Below are 23,418 nucleotides of genomic sequence, written 5' to 3' on the forward strand. Positions count from 1 at the left end.
AGGCAGGTCCGCCATTCGTGAGAAGGTGGGCCACCTGGCTGGAGGCAGGAAGAATGCCTCCAGCCAGCCAACATTTTAAGGTAGGGGAGGTTCGGGGGGGGGACTGGGAGGGTCCAGGGGGGTTGATGGGGGCTGGAAGGGAAGAGGAGGTTCCAGTGGGGAGGATGCCTGCGGATCCTTCACCTAAAAGCTGGATTCTGTAACCGGTGTTGTTTTTGACAGATACCGGTTACAGAATCCAGCTTTTAGGTGAAGGACTGGCTCCTCTTTCACCTAAAAGCCCTTGTTTTGGGCGTTTGGGACTTAGGCTTTTTTTGGTTGATATGGTGTAAGTGTAGACGTAGTGGTGGTCTGAACATTTAAACAGCTGAACGTAGAGGCAGGCCATTATTTTAAAAAACCTCCCAGGGGGGTGAGGGGGTTTCAGCAGGAGGGACTGGGCATCCCTCCTACTTGTAGTCTTCATGGGGGGGAATGGGTTGCTGCTAAACTTATCGTGGTAGAGAGATCCTTCACCGTGATAAGCCCAGCAGCAGCCCGATTCTCTAACCGGCGCCTGTGAAATGGACGCCAGTTAAAGAATTGGGTTATTAGGCGGGCTTAGGCGTCTGTCCGTGAGGACAGATGCAATTCTCTTTAGGATACCCATGTGCGATTCTAAAATGCCACTTAGGCAGCTTCTGAGACCGGGCATCCTATATAGAATCAGGCCCATTCTGCTTGCTTATAGAACTGTTCTAATAATAATTTGTATGACTACATAATTTTGTGATAGCATGTAGAGTGTGAACACCTATTTTAAGAACCAACATATTTAAAACCATATTTTTAAAAAGATTGAAAACAGCAGACAGGTGCAGGAAGGACTGGGTGGGAGTCTAGAACATCTCACCTATCTACTGGAAAAGAGCTTACCAGGGTAAGTACATAATCTCTTTTTCTACTGCAATAGGCGAGAAATTCTAGACAATAGGGATGTATAAAAGCAGTCCCCCAAAAAACTAGGGTGGGCTTGCTGTGCCGACCCTTAAGACCGAGGACCCAAAGGCAGAATCCTGTCTTGCCACCAAGTCCACTCTGTAGAACTCGGCAAATGTGTGAAGAGAACACTACATCGTCGCTCTGCAAATCTCAGGAGAGACAGATCTAGCTATGGCCCATGAAGAAGCCAACATATTTATAAAAAGAGTAGCATTACTCAGGGATCAGAATGTGTGTTAGCAAGTAGTATTTATGCTATTTATTTATTTAAAACTTTTTTTTAATACAATTTACAAAAAAACTAAATGGTTTACCTCAATTAAAACATACATAAGATAAAAACAAAGTACATGTGTAGGTGCCAATTGGCACGTCCAATTCTACTTGCCTGATTTTGCAAAGTTACATGTACAAAAGGAGTGAATAAAGGAGCCAAATGAAACAACTTTTTATGAGATTTTGTAGATAGCCCAGACATCCATGTCTCTTGTTTTCCTTGTTAATAATTTGGATGCTTCGTATGGTAAAATGGGTTTTTGCTGGAAGTTTCCAGCACACGGACATCTCTCTCACTTGTATTTCATGTTCTCCCATGTTCTAAAATAAATAAGAGATTGATATCCATTTGTGATGTACTGACTTGGGCATCCATATTATGAGTTGGATATCTTTTCTAAAAAGCTGCTTCACGTGCTATGCAACCATGACCTTTAGTGAATCAGCCTTGGAGGAACAGAAAAGTCCTTTAGTTATGATGGATCGGGAAATGAACTCTCACTTCCACTGTGGAAATGTTCTGAATTCCTATTACTTCGTATCTGATTTTGGCTAAACATATTTGTAAATGATTTATTAACTAGAAATTCAAACATATTACAAAGCAATGTCTTGTTTCGCTCCTCTTAGCTCTCGTGCTATCCATCCCTTTTTTTTGCTAGAACCTGTTTTTATGATCAATAAATTTAAAAATTAAATGCCTTTTCCTGGGGTCTAATTAAAAATAAATCCCCAGTGTTGTGTCATCATTCAGAATGTGTTAGGACAAACGAATATAAGGGAAATGTAAGTTCCAGTATAAAATTCAGTGCTCGGGCATCCTGCACAAAGCCTTATCAAGTGACCTGGGGGTGATGGTGGACTCAACATTGAAAACATCGGCACAATGTGCGACGGCCTCAAAGAAAGCGAACAGAATGTTGGGCATCATTAAAAAGGGTATCACAACCAGGACGAAGGAAGTCATCATGCCGCTGTATCGTGCAATGGTGCGCCCACATCTTGAATATTGTGTTCAGTACTGGTCGCCGCACCTCAAGAAGGACATGGCGGTACTTGAGGGGGTCCAGAGAAGAGCGACTAAACTGATAAAAGGTATGGAAAATTATTCATACGCTGACAGGTTGAAAACGCTGGGGTTGTTCTCCCTGGAAAAGCGGAGACTTAGAGGAGACATGATGGAAACCTTCAAAATCCTAAAGGGCATAGAGAGGGTAGACAGGGATAGATTCTTCAGACTGTGGGGAACCACAAGTACTAGGGGTCACTCGGAGAAACTGAAAGGGGACAGGTTTAGAACAAATGCTAGGAAGTTCTTTTTTACCCAGAGGGTGGTGGACACATGGAACGTGCTTCCAGAGGATGTGATAGGCCAGAGCACATTACAGGGGTTCAAGGAAGGTTTGGATAGGTTCCTAAAGGATAAGAGGATCTAGGGGTACAGATAGAACTAGAGGTAGGTTATAGAAATAGTCAGAAACCACTCCACAGGTCGCGGACCTGATGGGCCGCCGCGGGAGCAGACTGCTGGGCACGATGGACCTCTGGTCTGACCCAGTGGAGGCAACTTCTTATGTTCTTAAGTGTTAGGACTTCTTTGTTGACGCAGGACTGGAGTAATGTCACTTTCACGTCACAGGAATAAGTCGCATGTACTCCACTTACCCACATGAAATACTCATTACATGTTCTTTTTATATTTAACGCATGTACAATAATTACTGTGCAATTTTATGAGCTGCCCTGATTGATTCAGACAGATGACATATAAATCTGCTTACATAACTAAACAGAACATCATATTTTCCAATGTACCCAGTCATCATTGTACTTTAATAATAATGGAAACTCCACAGCACATTATAGTTCTCAAAATCTGTTCAAATGATGTACTGGTTAGATGGTTCTTAAATTTTACTGGGCCCAGGCTGTTTGTTCTCATTTACTGAGATCCTTCATTAACAGGTCAGTGCATATCAAGCTATTTCACTGCAAATAATCTGACTGCAGATCTCCAGCTTAGAAGGAATCCAATTAGGGGTTTCCTGACGTAAACTTCGCACACTCTACGGCAGTGGTCTCAAACTCAAACCCTTTGCAGGGCCACAATTTGGATTTGTAGGTACTTGGAGGGCCTCAGAAAAAATAGTTACTGTCTTATTAAAGAAATGACAATTTTGCATGAGGTAAAACTCTTTATAGTTTATAAATCTTTCCTTTTGGCTAAGTCTTAATAATAATATTGTAATTTATAGTTAAAGAGACATACGATCAAGAAACTGTTATATTTTACTTTTGTGATTATGATCACACATACCAAGGGCCTCAAAATAGGACCTGGCGGGCCGCATGTGGCCCCCGGGCCGCATGTTTGAGACCACTGCTCTACGGGGAGCTCAGTCGGCACATCCTCCTCCTTTCACACCAAAGGGAGAACTCTTGTTAGACCACCTCAATCAAAAAGAAACAGATGTAAACGAAATCACTATTTTTTTTTTATCCATGGCACATATATTTTACATGTATTACACACACAAAATATCTGTCCCATTAAAATAAAATCCCGATGGCCCTCCTCAACGACCCCCAACAATCATGTGCCCCCTCCTCTCCCGACAACTGCGGCAACCCACCCAAACCCCAAAAAGATGGCAGGAGGGATGCCCACTCCTGCCTGCCATGAAGGCCCTCCCACTCCACCCCAAAGATAAAGGCAGGAAGGATGCCCACTCCCTCCTGCTCCAAAGGCACACCCGCTCCCCGAAAAAAAATGGCAGGAAGGATGCCCACTCCTTCCTGCCCGCAAATACCTCCCCTTTCCCCAAAAGAAAAAGGCAGGATGCCCCCTCCTTCCTGCCACCGGAGGCCCCCCACCCACTCCCCCTGCCAACTCCCCCTGCCCTGGTCCCGACCCCCGTACCTGTGACATAGGAAGCAGGAGGTACTGAAAACACCTCCTGCACGGCTCATCCCCAATGACACTGGGCCTTAGGCCCCTCCCCGGTGCATCATGTGATACACAGGAAGGGGCCTAAGGCCCTGATTGGCCCAAGTGCCTTGGGCTCCTCCCTTGGGAGAGGCCTGAGGTATCTGAGCCAATCAGGGATTTCCTTAGGAAGGAAATCCTAAGGAAGTCCCTAATTGGCCATTAGCCTGAAATAACCTGGTTGAAAATACTTAAAGGATTTGAAAACAAGACACAGTAATCTGAAAGAAATCCTTTCATGGACAAAAAGCCAATTCAGGTCCTTCAAGACAGGAGGAATGTGATCAAACATCTTCTTAAATGTAATCAGCCATGCGGCTGCATTTTGGACAAGCTGAAACCTTTTACGATCAACCTTGGGAAGGTCCACATACTACACTTTATTGTATGTGGGCCTTCATATGGTCTGCATCTAGTTTTCTTTCCATTCATTTAAATTGTAAAAACTGGTGAAATTGTAAAAACTGGTGAAATTATTACTTCATTAAAACTAAAGGCCTCTTCTATTAAGCAATTTCTAGCACGGGGAGCCTCGCTACATGGCCCGCTCTGCCCCCGACACTCATAGAGTTCCTATGAGCGTCGGGAGCAGCGTGGGCCATTCAGGGCAGCTCTCTGCGCTAAAAACTGCTAGCGCAGTTTAATAGAAGAAGCCTTAAAAGTAATAAATGGTTCCTGTACTTCTATACAAGCAAAAGTGGCAAAAATACCGGGTGTCATCATCGATGATAAATTTTCTCATCACGAACATATAAGCATTCCCAAGGCATCCGATGCCATAAATGAGATGGAACAATGGATGACAGATTTCAAGCTCAAACTTAATCCAGAAAAAACAAAATTCTTTGTTGCCTCTCCCCACTCGCTTGACAACAAAACCTCACTATGCATCAACGAACTCAATTACCCTATTCAGCCCACCTTAAAGATACTAGGGGTAATCCTGGATCAATGCCTAACCATGAAAGACCAGATGGACTCCATAATCAGGAAGGGTTTTTTTCACTCTCTGGAAACTCAGATCCATTAAATCTTATTTCGATACGTCAGCATTCAGAATCCTAGTGCAATCCCTTGTCCTAAGTCAACTTGACTACTGCAACATAGCCTGTTTAGCAATCTCCCAAAAGAATATACGATGTCTTCAAATGATGCAAAATGCTGCGGTTAGACTTATCTTCGGGCTGAAGAAATTTGATCATGTGACACCTTATTACCGACAATTGCACTGGCTGCCGACGGAAGCACGTGTAAAGTTTAAATTTGCCTGCCTCTGCTTCAAAGTACTATATGGACTAGCCCCCAAATACATAACGGACCTTTTCTCCTTTTCCACCAACAAACATAAGAGAAGCACACATTCGAACTTCGTTTCCCCTCCAATTAAAGGTTGCAAACTGAAAAAACACCATGATCACCTTCTCTTACACCAAGCAGCCTTATGGGGTAAAGACCTAGATCAACTGCTTTCGCCCACTACCTACGAGATTTGCATATAATGGAGATGCCAGGAATGCAGATCTGCTCCATGCATATTCATTAGGGCTATCTTGAAAACCCGACTGGCCTGGAGGTCCTCTGGGACAGGTTTGGGAACCACTGGTATAACCCATCATTTTTAAATTTTAAATGGTATGTCTAAATATATGTTTATATTTTTTACTAGCTGATGCCCCGGCGTTGCACGGGTATTTAATTATAGCAATAACACTGTAAATGGATTCAAATAAAGATACTTTATAGTGGTGAATGAAATTATTGTTTTACAGCTTAATAAAAAGTACAATATTCAAATTATAATGTGAAATATTTGACAAAATGAATACAATACAACTAATGCAAAACGTGATTATAAACAACATTTTTAGTTTCACCTCCTGGAGCAAGAATATATAAATTCTTGGGTGAACCCACCCTTGAGCAAGCAACATAGAGTTGTGGGCCGCGAGACCCCCAGAACATATCACCCCAGGTAGTGAGGGATCTGCATACCAAGTTTCGTTCAAATCGGTCAAGCCGTTTTTGAATTACTGTGAGAAAGGCAGCATTTAACATTTTTTCCATTGACATGAATGGTTGAAATCTGATTTTCTGTTTGTAGCTCCGCCCACGTGTGCAGGTGGGCCGCGAGACCCCCAGAACATATCACCCCAGGTAGTGAGGGATCTGCATACCAAGTTTCGTTCAAATCGGTCAAGCCGTTTTTGAATTACTGTGAGAATGGCATCTTTTTACATTTTTTCCATTGACATGAATGGGTGAAATCTGAATTTATGTTTGTAGCTCCGCCCACGTGTGCAGGTGGGCCGCGAGACCCCCAGAACATATCACCCCAGGTAGTGAGGGATCAGCATACCAAGTTTCGTTCAAATCGGTCAAACCGTTTTTGCGTGATCGCGGCACATACACACATACATACACACATACCTCCGATTTTATATATATAGATTAATGTTATATCTCGCTTAGTAAATCTAAATAAGCGATTCATCAAATTAAAATAAACTTGAAACTTAACTACAGTAGCTAGTTACGTTTACTTAGTTACGCCCCTCCCTCTTTTAGAAAACCACAAATGAGGCTTTTAGAGCCGGCCGGTGCACTGAATGCCCTGCGCTGATCTAAAAGCCATAAAGTTCCCATGAGCACTGGAGCAGCACAGAGAATTCAGCATGCTGGCTGGTGCTAAACACCTTTTGCGCAGTTTTGTAAAAAGGGGGGGGGGGGCTAGGTGTCATTGAGTCGTATTCGAGTCCTAGCGACTTGATGAATTACAGATCTAAAAAGAGATTGGTTTTGGGTTAGTCCTGAAAGGTCTTCCAGCATCATTCCCATGGTTGTTTTCAACTTGTCCAGTCAACTTGTCTAGCCTGGTTTCTTCGATCATCCTAAACATATTGTCCTTCTCCAATGATCTTTCACTTCTGACAGTGCGGCCAAAATAAGACAGTCGTAACTTCATCATTTGGGCTTCAAGTGACGTAGCCGGTTTGATCTCTTCCAAAATCGATTTATTAGTTCTTTTAGCAGGTCAGGGCAAGCATAAGTATAAAATCGTTCTCCAACACCAAAGCTCAAATGAGTCAATCTTCTTCCTGTCTTGTTTCCGTAGTGTCCAGCTTTCGCATCCATAATTGACTACTGAGAAAATGAGTGCGTGGACAATTCTGATCTTCATTTGGATTGCTATTTCCTTGCCTTTGAACACGTTGTCAAGAGCCTCCATTGAAGAGCGACCCAGTGCTATTCTGCGGAGTATTTCTTCCCCGCTAGTTGCTTCTTTGTTTACGAAAAAGCCCAGGAGATCTACAATTTCTATTCTATCACCTTCAAGCTCAAAATTTTCATCATTTTCCGCGTTCATGATCTTTGTTTTAATTCCATGTTATGACTTTCGGCTTTGACGTTTCTCAGCAGATGCAGCACGTCTTCTTTGCTGTTGGTGATGAGCTTTGTATCATCTGCATAGCAAAGGTTGTTTATATTTCGGCTAACAACTTTGAAGCCAACACTCTCTTCTTCCAAATTTGCTTTTCTGAAGATGGCTTCACTGTAAAGGTTGAACAGGTAAGGCGACAAGAAGCATCCTTGCCCGACACCACATTTTATTGGCATACATTTACTTCGATGCCCTCAAATTCTATGTGTAATGCCTCAAACATTTGCCAGTATCACGTACGATGATACAGGCAAAGTTTAGTAAATTGATTGTGGTTAAAAACAACACCTTTTACCTATTCAGTTCAAGGTCAGATTACATTACAAGAGGTTGGGTCAGTTACCCAAGAAGTTACAATGGACAGTTTGACACGGACATTCAACAGAGTTGCTAGTACAGGTAAATCAGTACACTTGGGTCCTTATATTAAGGCATGCTAGTGCATCTTAGCACGCACTAAATGCTAACGTGTGGCAATGCATCCATAGGATCTAATGGACACATTAGCATAGTTAGCATTTAGCGTGCGTTATTTAGTGAACCTCTGCTAATTGGTTCGACGCTGACCTACTTGCCCTCAAACGAGAAGTACGCAAACTGGAAAGAACCTGGTGCAAATCAGGCACAAACACTGACAGACACTCCTGGCGAATTAAAGTTACAGAATACAAAAAAATGATCAAAGAAAAGCGCCACAAACACTACTCTCAATCTATCAACACCCCATCCCTGAACACCAATAAACTCTTCAGACTAGTTAACTCCTTATTTGGCACCGCCCCACATAAAAGCTCCCCCACAGATCTACCACCCTCCCCGACAAATCTAGCCGACCACTTCGCTAACAGAATTCTTAACTTGAAAACAACGCTCACAACAACTAGCACCTACCCATATATCCACCTACCTTCTCCAGAAAACGATAGCTCACCTGCTGACATGACTTGGTCTCACTTCAAAAACCCAGAATGGAACCTATTTCTCAAGCTATACTCTAAATATTCCAAATCCAACTGCCTACTAGATAACTGCCCTCCATCCATCATGAAACTGCCCCCCTCCCCTTCAAAGCTGAACTCTTCAACTGGGTCACCTTCTGCCTGTCTACCGGCCACTTCCCAAGGGAACTTGGCCACATCCTCGTATCTCCAATAATCAAAAACCCCAAAGAATCTCCCTCTGTAGCCTCCAACTACAGACCCATCGCCAATATTCCTCTTTTCCTTAAAATCATGAAAGGACTTGTCAATTACAATCTCATGTCATACCTAGAGAAATTTAACATCCTCCACGACTCCCAGTCTGGATTCCGCACTAACTACAGTATGGAAACCGTTCTAGCCTCACTAACCAATCACCTCCTCCAACTATTCTCACTAGGAAACAGGGCACTGTTACTCCAGTTTGACCTCAGTAGTGCCATGACATTCTGATTAGTTGCCTCGACTCCATTGGCATTTCTGGACAAGTACTAACCTGGCTCACAGGCTTCCTAAAAAACCGAACCTACCAAGTCCATAATGACGGAACCTTCTCCCATACCTGGAGCAACCCCTGCGGAGTTCCTCAAGGCTCCCCCCTATCCCCGTCACTATTCAACATCTACATGGCATCACTGGGACACTTGTTATCGAACCGTAACCTGAAATCCTATATCTACGCAGATGACATTACAATCATCATACCTATCACCTCACTGTCACATGAGACAGAACAATACATCTCAACCATGGTAGAAAACTGGACCACACGCTTCAAACTGAAACTAAACCCAGAAAAAAACAAGTTCTTCCTTGCAAGTCCCAACCACAAACTAACGACCACCACCCTGCATCTCAATGGTTTAACGTATCCAATCAATTCCACTATAAAAATTATCGGAGTCATCTTGGACCGATGCCTCACTTTGGAAAATCACACCAATGCCCAGGTCAAAAAATGCTTTTCCACCCTTTGGAAACTCTGTTCTATCAAACATTACTTTGATTTCCCCACGTTCAGTTTGCTGGTCCAATCCCTAATCCTAAATATCCTGGATTACTGTAACATCATATACCTGGGCTCCTACAAGAAAACCATTAAACGACTAAGATTCATCCAGAACACCGCCGTCCGCCTCATCTATGGGCTTAAAAAGTCAGATCACATCAGCCCTTTCTACAGAAAACTTCATTGGCTACCGTTTGAAGCAAGGGTCATCTTCAAATTCGCCTGCCTCTGCTTCAAAACCCTATTTGGCTTAGCCCCGATATACCTGTCACGCCACTTCGTCTTCCCAGGCTCTAACCGTACACGCAATGTACACCTGTTTGCCTATCCCTCCCCAAAAGGATGCATCTACAAAAGATTCTTGGACAAAACCCTCTCTTTCCAAGCTGGCAAATGGAATGACTGCTTGACCACCCTCATCTCTCTTGCCCCAACTTATCTATCCTTCAGGAAATCTCTCAAATCATACCTCTTTGATAAATTCCTCTAACTCCTGCCCTCCCAACCAAACTACTAATCTCAACCTCGCCTCCCTCCCTACTCTTCCTCCCCCTCTTCCCCGGTTATTGTTCCTTTCCCCTTTCTGCACCCCCCCTTACAACAGTTATTGGATCATTTTGTAATGGCCACTGGTTTATACCATACACTTGATAACTAATTCTCTGTACCTTCATTGCATAAATACAGTTCTTATCTCCTGTAAACTACTCTGAACTGTTTTCTGATACTCTGTAACTTCGCTGTATATGTACAGTCTCTTCTCCTGTAAACCGCTCTGAACTGTTTTGTGGTATTGCGGTATACAAAAATAAAGTTATTATTATTATTATTATGATGATGAACTGAATAGGTAAAAGGCGGAATAGAACACCTGATTAACATAACACATAACATAATTAAGATGTCTTCCTCTCCCCCTTGAGTTGCTCATCATCCTGAACTCATAGCCTATGATAATAGAGTGACATAGAAATCCCTAGTTGCCAAATCTTGCTCTGTCTTGTCATTTGCAGAACACAGACCATGGAAAGTTGTTTGGCAATGTCCTTATGTCTCCCCAACATATTCTCTCTCCCTAAATTCCCCCTCTCCCTAAAGTTTTCTTATAATATAAACTGCTATCAAAATTAGCAAGCCTGTTGTCCAACCATCTAGCCTCCTCGAATAAGGTTGTTTGTGTGTGGGGGGGATTTTCCACCCTTTCTTTTCCTCTAAGCTCTCATCTTGTCCTCTATTTCTGTCTCAAGGGTGCTTGAATTCTATCACAAAACAGAATTTCTACTGCTTCTGTCGGTGGGTAAATTATTCCAGACATTCTTGGTAATAAGAAAGAAAGAATATTAATAATTCAAGAGCTTCACATTCATGTAAATGATGGCTGTCAGAACTGGAGCCTCGACTAACAGAAGTCCAATTCTCATGCTGTTTAGTGACATATGAGCTGTTTACTTTTATAGATAGAAATAGTGCACTCAAAGGCAAGACTTTTCTATGCTACAGAAATGGACACATTCAGCAAGTTCTTCATAATTAGTTTGACGTACCCCTAGTTGCTGGAATTGCAAACCTGAGTCCTGCTTTTTTTTTTTTTTTTTTTTTAAGTATCACTTGCCAGAAATGAGCTAGAAGCTAAGAATTAAATTTGTGCTGAGATTAACTAAAATCTTAATGAATAGCTGATGACTGAAATGCCTCCTTGGGGACTGAAGTAAAGTTGTTTAAAATGCAATCTAAAGCCTCACAACATATCTAACTTAACATAGTAACATAATAGATGACGGCAGATGAAGACCCAAATGGTCCATCCAGTCTGCCCAATCTGATTCAATTTAAATTTTTTTTTTTTTAATTTTTTCTTCTTAGCTATTTCTGGGCAAGAATCCAAAGCTTTACCCGGTACTATGCTTGGGTTCCAACTGCCAAAATCTCTGTTAAGACTTACTCCAGCCCATCTACAACCTCCCAACCATTGAAGCCCTCCCCTGCCCATCCTCCACCAAATGGCCATACATAGACACAGACCGTGCAAATCTGCCCAGTAACTGGCCTAGTTCAATATTTAATATTATTTTCTGATTCTAAATCTTCTGTGTTCATCCCACGCTTCTTTGAACTCAGTCACAGTTTTACTCTCCACCACCTCTCTCGGGAGCGCATTCCAGGCATCCACTACCCTCTCCGTAAAGTAGAATTTCCTAACATTGCCCCTGAATCTACCAGTACTTGAGTATGATGTACCAACCCTGCTCCTCTCATGTTAGCAACTTCAGACACAATGGTGGCAGTTCTATAAAACTTAGGCACTGATAGCACACCCAAATAGATCATCTGGCCGTCCATCTCGCTAAGTGGTATTCTGAAAAGACTAAACAGGATACGTGTTTGCAGCATGCCATGGGCATGTACACACCATGAAAATTGGAGAGTTTTGGGGGTAGGTAATGGGAGTGTCGGCTAGGCAAGAACCAAAATCACATGCATTAGTCATATTCCATAAAAGTAGGGCGCAGGGATGGCATCAAAAGAAGGCAACAAAATGGATACCTGCTATACATGGAGGCTCGTTTTCAAAGCAATTAGACACACAAAGTACCAAAGAAATCGATGGCATTTTGTATATCTAAATGCTTTGAAAATGAGCCTCATAGTGACTAAGTGAAAGGTAAGCTGTCTTTTGACTGGAGCAGAGGTTGGTAAGAGGTTTGAACCAAAAGAAGTATGAGAAGAGACTGGAAGACCTAAATATGTATTCTCTGGAGGAGAGGAAGGACAGATGAGATATGATACAGATGTTTAGATACTTGAAACTCTAACTTCAAGGACTAGCTAATACTGAATTCAACCACCCTTAAGAGTGTATTTATCATATGTATGGACCTTCAGGCTGCAATCGGGTATATGACACCGGTTGCTTTCTGCTTCGTCGGTCTAACCTTTATTAATTATTTATATTTATCTCCTGGTTTTTTTTTTCAATGACTATTTTTTTTATGTATAGAACATTTTTTTGTATATATAAAGCCTTTCTATTTCATCAGACCATCATTTAGCTTATAGTGAGTCTGTTCTGTCTTCACCTCTCCCGACATGCATGTTTCAAAAAAGAAACCTTTCTTCAGGGTCGAGGGAAATTGTAAAAACATAGAGTGGTACTTTACTTTCTCATACATATAAGACAATCTACAACAGTTAATGCCTTTCCTAAATCGTAATATTACATTACATTACATTAGTGATTTCTATTCCGCTTGTGCCTTGCGGTTCTAAGCGGATTACATTAGAAGATGGCTGGTCATTTCCAGGCGATGACAATACAATTATTTGTATAACTTTACAAACTTTGCATACCTAACTTTACATAACTTTTCTTACATAACTTTACATAACTTTACGTGGAGTTACTTTGTGTTACTTTACATTATCCTTACCGTGCTTGCATAACTTGCATTAAGTTTACATAATTTATCTTACATAATTTATCTTACATAACTTTACAAGACTTTACGTAGAGTTATTTTATGTTATTTTACCTTATTATTCCAGTACATTGCATAACTTACATTACATGATATTACAAAGCAAAACCTTATGTTATATTACAACGCATAACCTTATGTTACTTTACATAATATTACAAAGCATAATCTTATGTTACCAAAAAATTGTCTGTTCCTAGGTTGTTATATCTGATTTTTCGGTATTTGGGGAGACTGTGTTTCTAGATATGTTTCTAGATATGTTTCTAGATACAGAATAGAAAAACAGGAACCCAACGCTTACCGATTTGAGGAAGCTGCAATTGCCTTGAAACATGGCCACGGGTTGTAAAGTCGCTCATTAAATACAGCTGGCCAAACGCACACCCCTAGTGCGAGGCTCAGCTGAGGAAGGATAGATAACCACTCAATCTCCTCATTTAAACCTATGGGAGCCAGGGATTTGAGTTTGTAGATCCATTTCTGCTCTTTAAAGGCTAAATATTTTTCTGAATATTTCCTCCCTCCCACCCTACTGTAACAACATCAATGATTCTCCACTTAATGTCAGACCACTTGTGGCCCATAAGCTGCCAGTGATGGTCTGATGAAATAGAAAGGTTTTATATATACAAAAAAATGTTCTATACATAAAAAAATGTCATTGAAAAAAACAGGAGATAAATATAAATGATTAATAATACCGACGAAGCACAAAGCAACCGGTGTCTTATACCCGATTGCAGCCTGAAGGTCCATACATATGATAAATACACTCTTAAGGGTGGTTGAATTCAGTATTAGCTAGTCCTTGAAGTTAGAGTTATTAAGACAAACTACAAACTAGTACATGACTTGATCGATTTAACAACAGTGACTGGTTGTACATATTAAATACTTGAAAGGCATTAATATAGAACCAAATCTTTTCCAGAGAAGAGAAAATGGTAAAGCTAGAGGGCATACTTTAAGGTTACGGGGAGGAAGACTTAGGAGCAATGTTAGTAAATTCTTCTTCACGGAGAAGGTGGTAGATGCCTGGAATGCCCTCCCGAGGGAAATGGTGAAGAGGAAAACGGTGATGGAATTCAAAAAAGCGTAGGACAAAAATAGAGGATCTCTAATTAGAAAAGAAAGGATGTAAATTAAAGAACTAAGGCCGGTATTGGACAGACCTGCACAGTCTGTGTTCCATATTTGGTGATTCAGTGTAGGATGGGCTAGGGAGGGCATCAACGGGATGGTTGGATAGTCTGGAGTGAGCTTGGATGGCAATTGCGGCATTTGGAACCTATGACAATACCAGACTTTACAGTCTATGGCCCAGATATATCAAAGAAGATACAAGTTAATCAAATTGTGTATTTTTTTAATGAGTATAACTTATGGGCCATTTGGATGGACCGTTCAGATCTTTATCTGCCATCATGTACTATATTACTACTATGTATGTATTATGCTTCTGTTTAGCATCTCAGTGTGTGATCAGGCTTCACTTATCCCCTAATTAGCAATCTCTCTGCCCTCACCTAACCCTCTAAAGCCCCATTAAAACCCACTATGTAGATTTTGGGCACCACAGGCCTGATTCTGGAAATGGCACCTGCCGTGGTAGGCACCTGCAAAACAGGCACCTACCACGTGTCAACCACCAGTAGGCGCTGCATCTAGAATCGCGCCTATTTTTTGTACAGATGCCTTAAATGTAGGCCAGTATTTAAAGGCCTAAATTTAAGGCATCTGACTCATGACCACGGAAGTGCCTAGGCACGCCTATGGATGCCTAAGGCCACTTCTGACGTAAGCCATACTTATGTTGGTCTTAGGTGTCCCTAGAAGCTTCCATAGGCATGAGACAGACACCTACGTTGTAGGTGTTGTTTGCCACACCAATTTTTTTTTTTAAACCCGTGGTAAGATGCCTACTGCTGTCTACAATCCGGATGCCATTTTGAGACTCTAATGTTTATTGTTCTTGATAGAATTGATCCCTTATCGTATTCTACTGTATTCATTGTTTTGTGACTATTTTTATGTCTCTCATTCTGGGCATTTTGGTAAAGACAGGCAAAATAATTAAATAAGGCCGGAAATCAGCAATGTGGGTTACTGTTAAGTTGGGTTATTTTACCACAAGTTGGGTTATTTTAGCAACATAAGAACTGCCATCTCTGGACCAGACCTACAGTCCATCGAGTCCGGGGATCCGCACACGCGGAGGCCCAGTCAGGTGTACACCTGGTGTAATTTTAGTCACCCATATCCCTCTATGCCTCTCGTAAGGAGATGTGCATCTAATTTACTTTTAAATCCTAGAACAGTGGATTCCACAATAACCTCCTCTGGGAGAACATTCCAGGTGTCCACCACTCGTTGCGTGAAGCAGAACTTCCTGATATTTGTCCGGGACTTTCCCCCCCTTAGCTTCAGTCTATGTCCTCTTGTCCGTATCACGTTGGACATTTTAAATAATTTTTTTTCCTGCTCTATTTTGTCGATTCCTTTCAGTATTTTGAAGGTCTCAATCATATCCCCTCGCAGTCTCCTTTTCTCAAGGGAGAACAATCCCAGTCTCTTAAGTCGTTCCTCGTATTCCAAGTTTTCCATACCATTTATTAGCTTCGTTGCTCATCTCTGCACCTTCTTCAGCAGTTTTATATCCTTCGTTAGGTTGGGAGACCAACGTTGGACACTGTATTCCAAGTGTGGTCTGACCATTGCCCTATAAAGCAGCATTATAACTTTCTCCGATCTACTCGTGATTCCTTTCTTTATCATGCCTAACATTCTATTTGCTTTCTTTGCTGCCACCACACATTGTGCCAACGGTTTCAGGGTTCTATCTATCGGTACAGCCAGGTCCTTTTCTTGTTCGCTCTTACCCAGAGTTGCACCTGACATTCTATACTCGTGTTCTTTGTTCTTTCTGCCTAAATGCATTACTTTACACTTTTCCACATTAAACTTCATCTGCCATTTCTTCGCCCATTTCTCTAACTGACACAAGTCACTCTGGAGTACCTCGCTATCCTTCTGCGATCTGATTGCCCGGCATAGCTTTGTGTCATCTGCAAACTTGATGATCCCACTGGATGTTTCTTCTTCTAGGTCATTGATGAAAATATTAAATAAGATGGGCCCAAGTACTGAGCCCTGGGGCACACCGCTAGTCACTTTCTCCCAGTCTGAGAACTTCCCATTTATGCCCACTCTCTGCTTTCTGTTCTCCAGCCATTTACCTATCCATCTTAGTATAACTCCCTCTATTCCATGGCTTTGTAGTTTCCTGAGAAGTCTTTCATGTGGAACCTTGTCGAACACTTTTTGGAAGTCCAAGTATATTATGTCCACCGGTTCTCCATTATCAATTTGTTTGTTCACGGTTTCAAAAAATTGAAGTAAATTCGTCAAACATGATTTCCCTTTCCTGAAGCCGTGTTGACTGGCTCCCATCAGGTCGTGTGTATCCAAGTGCCGGACAATGCTATCTTTAATCAGTGCTTCAACCATCTTTCCAGGGACAGATGTAAGACTCACAGGTCTGTAGTTGTCCGGTTCTCCTCTTGATCCTTTTTTGAAAATTGGCATGACGTTCGCTATCTTCCAATCGTCCGGTATCTGACCAGTTCTAATTGACAGGTTGGCAAGTTTTTGCAATAGCTCTCCAATTTCAACCTTCAGTTCTTTTAAGACTCTCGGTTGAATTCCATCAGGTCCAGGGGATTTGTCACTTTTAAGTTTGTTGATCTGGTAGTATATCTGGTCCAAGTCCACTTCTACTGTGGTGAGGCTGTCCTCTATTACTTCTTTGAACACTTTCACTACTTCTGGTATTGTTGCAGTGTCCTCCTTCGTAAAGACAGACGCAAAGAAGGAATTTAGTTTGTCTGCAATTTGTTTGTCTTCCTTGATGCACCCTTTTCTTCCCTGGTCAACCAGCGGTCCCACCGCCTCTTTTGCGGGGGTTTTTCCTTTTACGTATCTAAAGAAGGGCTTAAAGTTTTTGGCCTCTTGCGTTATTTTCTCCTCATAGTCCTTTTTGGCATCCCTCATCGCCTTGTGACATTTCTTCTGATCATCCTTGTGTTTGTTCCGAGCTTCGGATGTTTTCGTGCATTTCCATTATTTAAAGGAGTCCTTCTTTTCTTTTATGGCTTCCTTCACCTCTCTAGTAAGCCATGCCTTACTGGGTCAGACCAATGGTCAGACCAATGGTCCATCAAGTCCAGTAATCCGTTCTCACGGTGGCCAATCCAAGTCACTAGTACCTGGCCAAAACCCAAGGTGTAGCAATATTCCATGCTACCAATACAGTGCAAACAGTGGCTTTCCCCATGTCTTTCTCAATAACAGACTATGGACTTTTTCTCCAGGAACTTGTTCAAACCTTTCTTAAAACCAGCTATGCTATCCGCTCTTACCACATCCTCTGGCACCCGTTCCAGAGCTTAACTATTCTCTAAGTGGAAAAAATGGCCTCCTATTGGTTTTAAGAGTATTTCTCTGTAACTTCATTGAGTGTCCCCTAGTCTTTGTAATTTTTGACGGAGCAAAAAATCGATCCACTTGAACCTGTTCTACTCCACTCAGGATTTTGTAGACTTCAATCATATCTCTCCTCAGCCGTCTCTTTTCCAAGCTGAAGAGCCCTAACCATTTTAGTCTCATTTTATGCATTGAAACATTGTACTAATATAACCCAACTTAACAGTAGACCACTTTGATAAGTTCCCTCCAAGGTCTAAATTCTATATATAGTGGCCACACAATTGACACCCAAAAAGCGCTAGTCTATAAACCGCACTTAATCTTAGGCGTAGTTTATAGAATAACTCTTACGCCCAGGAGCTGCGACTAAATGTAGGATGGCCATTTGCACCAAGGAAAACATGGCGCGAATGCGTGAGCCTAAATATAGGTGCAGAATTTGGGGGTGCATATGCATCACTAGGAGCTTCAGATAACATAAGAACATAACCAGTGCCTCTTCTGGGTCAGACCTGAGGTCCATCGTGCCCAGCAGTCCGCTCACGTGGCGGCCCAACAGGTCCAGGACCTGTGCAGTAATCCTCTATCTATACCCCTCTATCCCCTTTCCAACAGGAAATTGTCCAATCCTTTCTTGAACCCCAATGCCGTACTCTGCCCTATTATGCCCTCTGGAAGCGCATTCCAGGTGTCATAGAAACATAGAAAAAAGCAGCAGAAAAGGGCTATAGCCCACCAAGTCTGCCCATTCCAAGTATCCCCTCCCCTGAATTTACTCCCTTAAAGATCCCACGTGAATATCCCATTTTCTCTTAAAATCCGTCATGCTGCTGGCCTTTATCACCTGGAGTGGGACTCTTTTCCAATGATCCACTACTCTTTCGGTGAAGAAGTACTTCCTGGAGTCGCCATGAAACTTCCCTCCCCTGATTTTCAGCGGATGCCCCCGAGGGTGGTCGAGGGTCCCATGAGCCAGAAGATATCATCTTCTGACTCGATGCGTCCCGTGATGTACTTATATGTTTCAATCATATCTCCCCGTTCTCTTCTTTCCTCAAGTGAGTACAGCCGCAATTTTTTTAATCTTTCTTCATACGTGAGATCCTTGAGCCCCAAGACCATCCTGGTGGCCGTTCGCTGAACCGACTCGATCCTCAGCACGTCCTTTCGGTAGTGTGGTCTCCAAAACTGAACACAGTACTCCAAGTGAGGCCTCACCATGGCTCTGTACAACGGCATCATAACTTCAGGTCTCCTGCTGACGAAACCTCTGTGGATACACCCCATCATTTGTCTTGCCCTGGAGGAAGCCTTCTCCACTTGATTGGCAACCTTCATGTCCTCACTAATGATCACCCCTAGGTCGCGTTCCACCGTGGTCCTAACCAAGGTCTCACCATTTAGTACAGGGGTGCCCACACTTTTTGGGCTTGCGAGCTACTTTTAAAATGACCAAGTCAAAATGATCTACCAACAATAAAATTTAAAAAAAACACAACGCACACTGTACGCATAGAAAATGTTAATTATCATTCCTATTCCAGGATTTTTCAAAGAGGTCAAAGCAGATGACTCTATGCACTATCACCTCAGTAACAACCATACAAAAATAGACAAATATACCCCCCTCCCTTTTTACTAAACCACGATAGCAGTTTTTAGAGCGCAGGGAGCTGCGCTGAATGCCCAGCATTGCTCTCGACGCTCATAGGCTCCCTGCGCTAAAAAACTCTATTGCGGTTTAGTAAAAGGGGACCTTAGTGTAAAATATAGACAGCAGATATAAATTGAGACACATTTCGATCACTAAATTTAAAATAAAATCATTTTTCCTACCTTGTCTGGTGATTTCATGAGTCTCTGGTTGCACTTTCTTCTTCTGACTGTGCATCCAATCTTTCTTCCCTTCTTTTAGCCTGTATGCTTCTTTTCCTCCAGACCTCATTCCTTCCCCCCAACTTTTCCTTCCTCTTCCCTGCCCTTTCTTTCTCTCTGCCTCCCTTTCCTTTTTTTCTGTTTCTCTTCTTTCCTTCTGTCTCCCTGCCTGCCCTTTTTCTTTCTTTCTCCCTGCCCTCCCCCAAGACACTGCCACTGCCATCGGGGACCCAAACTGCCATCGGGGACCAGGACCCAAACCGCCACCAATAACAGGCCCGAAAGCCGACGCCAATAACACGCCCAAAAGCCGACGCCGCCCCAACCTCTCCCTGCTTCGGCCGACCAGCATCGCGAGGAACTGTTGGGGGAAATGCTGCCGGGTCCTGCTTTCGCGGAAACAGAAAGTAGGCAGGACCCGGCAGGAAGAAGAACAAATGCATCACTAACCTGTCTCCCGCATTAGCCCGTAGCGAACGCTTGCTTCAGGGCTCTCAACATGTGCGTGCAGGCTTCCCTTCTCCCCCCCCTCCCCCTCCCCGGGCATAACTTCCGGTTTCGGAGGGAAGAGAAGAGAAGCCTGCACGCACACGTTAGAGCCTGGAGCATAAGTTCGCTAGGGACTGAAATCTCCAAGCCAGTTTTTTGGTTTTTTTTTTTTAATGTTCAGCAGCAGCAGATGACAGCTGGGCGGACCGTCCAGCTAAAAGGCCCTAGGGAGAACACTGGAGAGGAAGGCTGATCGGCCTGTAGATCAGGACGGCAACACGAGTGCGATCGACTCGAGTTGCCTTCCTGAGCTACTGGTCGATCGCGATCGACGCGTTGGGCACCCCTGATTTAGTACATAAGTTCTACGCGGGTTTCTCTTACCCAGGTGCATTATCTTGCATTTTTTAGCATTGAAGCCTAGCTGCCAAGTAGTTGACCATTGTTCCAGCAACAGTAGGTCATGTGTCATATTATCAGGTAATAAGCTTTTGCCTACTATGTTGTAAAGTTTGGCGTCGTTGGCGAACAGTGATACCCTTCCTCTAAGTCCTTGCGTCATATCTCTTATGAATAAGTTAAATAGAATCGGGCCCAGGACTGAGCCCTGCGGCACTCCACTGATCACGTCTGATGCTTCGGATGGGATACCGTTCACCACCACCTTCTGAAGTCTACCGCTCAGCCAATCCCCAACCCATGTAGTTAGAGTGTCTCCTAATCCTATCGATTTCAGCTTGTCCACCACACATTGTGTAAAGAAGAACCTCCTAGCATTCATTTTGAATCTGTCCCCTTTCAACTTTTCCAAATGCCCTCTTGTTCTTTTATTTTTTGAAAGTTTGAAGAATCTGTCGCTCTCCACTTTCTCTATGCCATTCATGATCTTGTAAGTCTCTATCATGTCTCCTCTTCTCCAGGGAAAAAAGCCCTAATTTCTCCAATCTCTCAGCGTATGAAAGGTTTTCCATCCCTTTTATCAGACGTGTTGCTCTCCTCTGAACCGGTCGGCTATGTGTGTGCGGCAGGGCAGGCAGAAATAGAAGACAAGTCTCGTGGCTCGAGCTCCATTTGGCTGATAAAGTTGCTAAGATGAGGGCTGGGAGGCAAAAACGGAACACAAAAGGGGGAAGGGAGTGCATTTTTGGACACAAGGTATGAACTTGGGAAAGAAGATGGAGGAAGGGAGGGAAAGAAATGCTGATGTGGGAGAGGGAATGCGTTTTTGGACACAGAAGGCATGAACTTGGGAGAGAGGAAGGGAGGGAAAGAGATGGTTGTGTACATGGGGAATGGAAGAAAGGAGAATTTTTGGTCATGGGGGGAGTGAGGTACAGATGAGAGGGAGAAATATTGTAGTTGAACGGACAGATTGAAATGGATGCAAGAGGGAGGAATGTTGGACATAGTGGTGAAGGGAATGGAGGGAAAGATATGGCATGGTGCTGGAGAGGGGTGATAGAAGGAGAAATGTTGGGCATGAGACTGGTGGGCAGGGGCGAAAGATGAGAAAGGGATAAATGCTGGACCATGGTAGGAGGAACCAATAGACAGCAACAGAAGAATTTATAGAAGATGGGAAAGCGGAAAAAAGAAACTGGGACCAACTTTATGGAAAAATAAGTCTCCAGACAACAAAGGTAAAAAATGGAATTTATTGACTAAAATATGTTAGCTTTAGGAAATATATATAGCAAATGTCTTTGTATTGTGTTCAAAAGAAAAGGAAATGCATTTCTGTTTTTATTTCTACAGTGTTGAAGTACTTGCTGACCCTTGCTGTGACTGGTGGGGATTCCCAAGCACCGCCAGCAGAGGACCTCCTCTAGAGATGGCCAGAACTCCCCTCCACCAAGCACAGCAGTCACTGGCAACATCCATGAGCCACTGAGGTGCCAGCATCTGTGACTCAGGGACGCTACTGCTGCCTGCCAAGCTTGGCAAAAGGGATCCCTGGCCAACTGCAAAGGAAGTCCTCAGCTGACAGCTTGGGGGTTCTCATCAGCTGAGTATTTATATTTTATATTTACATTAGAGGCTCTGGTAGAAACCCGTTTAAAAAGTATTTATTCTTCCCAATTAATATTTCCAAATTAATAAAGTGTCTTTGCTTATTTGTAAATGGGTCTCTACCAGAGCCTTTAATTCAGTAGCATAATTAAATGAAACAACTATTTCTGAAGTTTATAGGGACGGGCGGGGACGAAGGAGATTTCTCGCGGGGACGGGTGGGGACGGAGGGATTCCTCGCGGGGACGGGTGGGGATGGAGGGATTCCTCACGGGTTCGAGTGGGACTTCTGTCCATGCGCAACTCTCTAGTGCACTGCCGGCCACCCTACCTATTCTGCCGCTGCTGCTTTCCTTAACCAGCAGCAGCAGCAGTAAACAGGGGTGTCTGCGGGTGCTCACCGGCATTGCTCATCTTCTGGCTGGCTCCCCGGCTGAAAGTCACGGGCATCCACTCCTCGTGCGATCTGCAGCTGCGTCTGAAGCGTTCCCTCTGACGTCACGACGTCAGAGAAAAGGCTTCCAATGCAGCCGCGGATCGCGCGAGCAGACGCCTGCGGCTTTCAGCAGGGGAGCCGGCCAGACATGCTGGGCAGGGAAGGGGGGGAGGGTAGAAATGCTGCACAGGGAAGGGGGAAGGGTAGAAATGCTGCACAGGGAAGGGGGGAGGGGAGAAATACTGCACAGGCAAGGGGGGAGAAATGCTGCAAAGTCAAGGGGGGAGACATGCTGCTGCTGCACAGGGAAGGGAGGAGGGTAAAAATACTGCACAGGCAAGGGGGGAGTCATGCTGCTGCAGCAGCACCCAAGTCCATGGGAGGAAGGGAAAGGAAAAAAGGAAAGGAGATACCAGACCATGGAGGGGGAGGAAGAGATGCCATGGCATGAGGGAAGGGAAGGAGATAGAGATACCACACCATGGTGTGGAGTGGGAAGGAAGGAAGGAAAGGAGAAGAGAAAGAGAGAGATGCCAAAGCATAGGAGAGGGGGTGGAGACAGAAAAATGGAGAGGGGTGAAGCTCAAATGAATCATGTGCAAAGGAGAGAAGGGACCCCAGATATACAGTTTATTGAAGGGACATAGAAAGAGGGAAGATGCCATATGGAAGAGAGAGAGGGTGGACAGTAGATGGAAGGGGCAGAGAGAGTGTGGGCAGTAGATGGAAGTTGTAGAGAGAGAGGGCAGAAGCTGGGTGGAAGGGGCAAAGAGAGGGCAGATGTTACATGGAAGGGAGAGAGGACAAATGCTGTATAGAAAGAAGAGAGCAAAGAAGATGATTAAAGCAGAAACGACAAAAGGTAGAAATATTTTTTTGTTGCTTTAGTATTGTAACTGTATTGATAAAAGTTTATAAATAGGAAATGGAAATAAGGCAATTTTTTGGACTAAACCCCTTTCTTCAGGCCAGG

The sequence above is a fragment of the Geotrypetes seraphini genome, chromosome 1, assembly GCF_902459505.1.
Source record: "Geotrypetes seraphini chromosome 1, aGeoSer1.1, whole genome shotgun sequence".
Taxonomy (NCBI): Eukaryota; Metazoa; Chordata; class Amphibia; order Gymnophiona; family Dermophiidae; genus Geotrypetes; species Geotrypetes seraphini.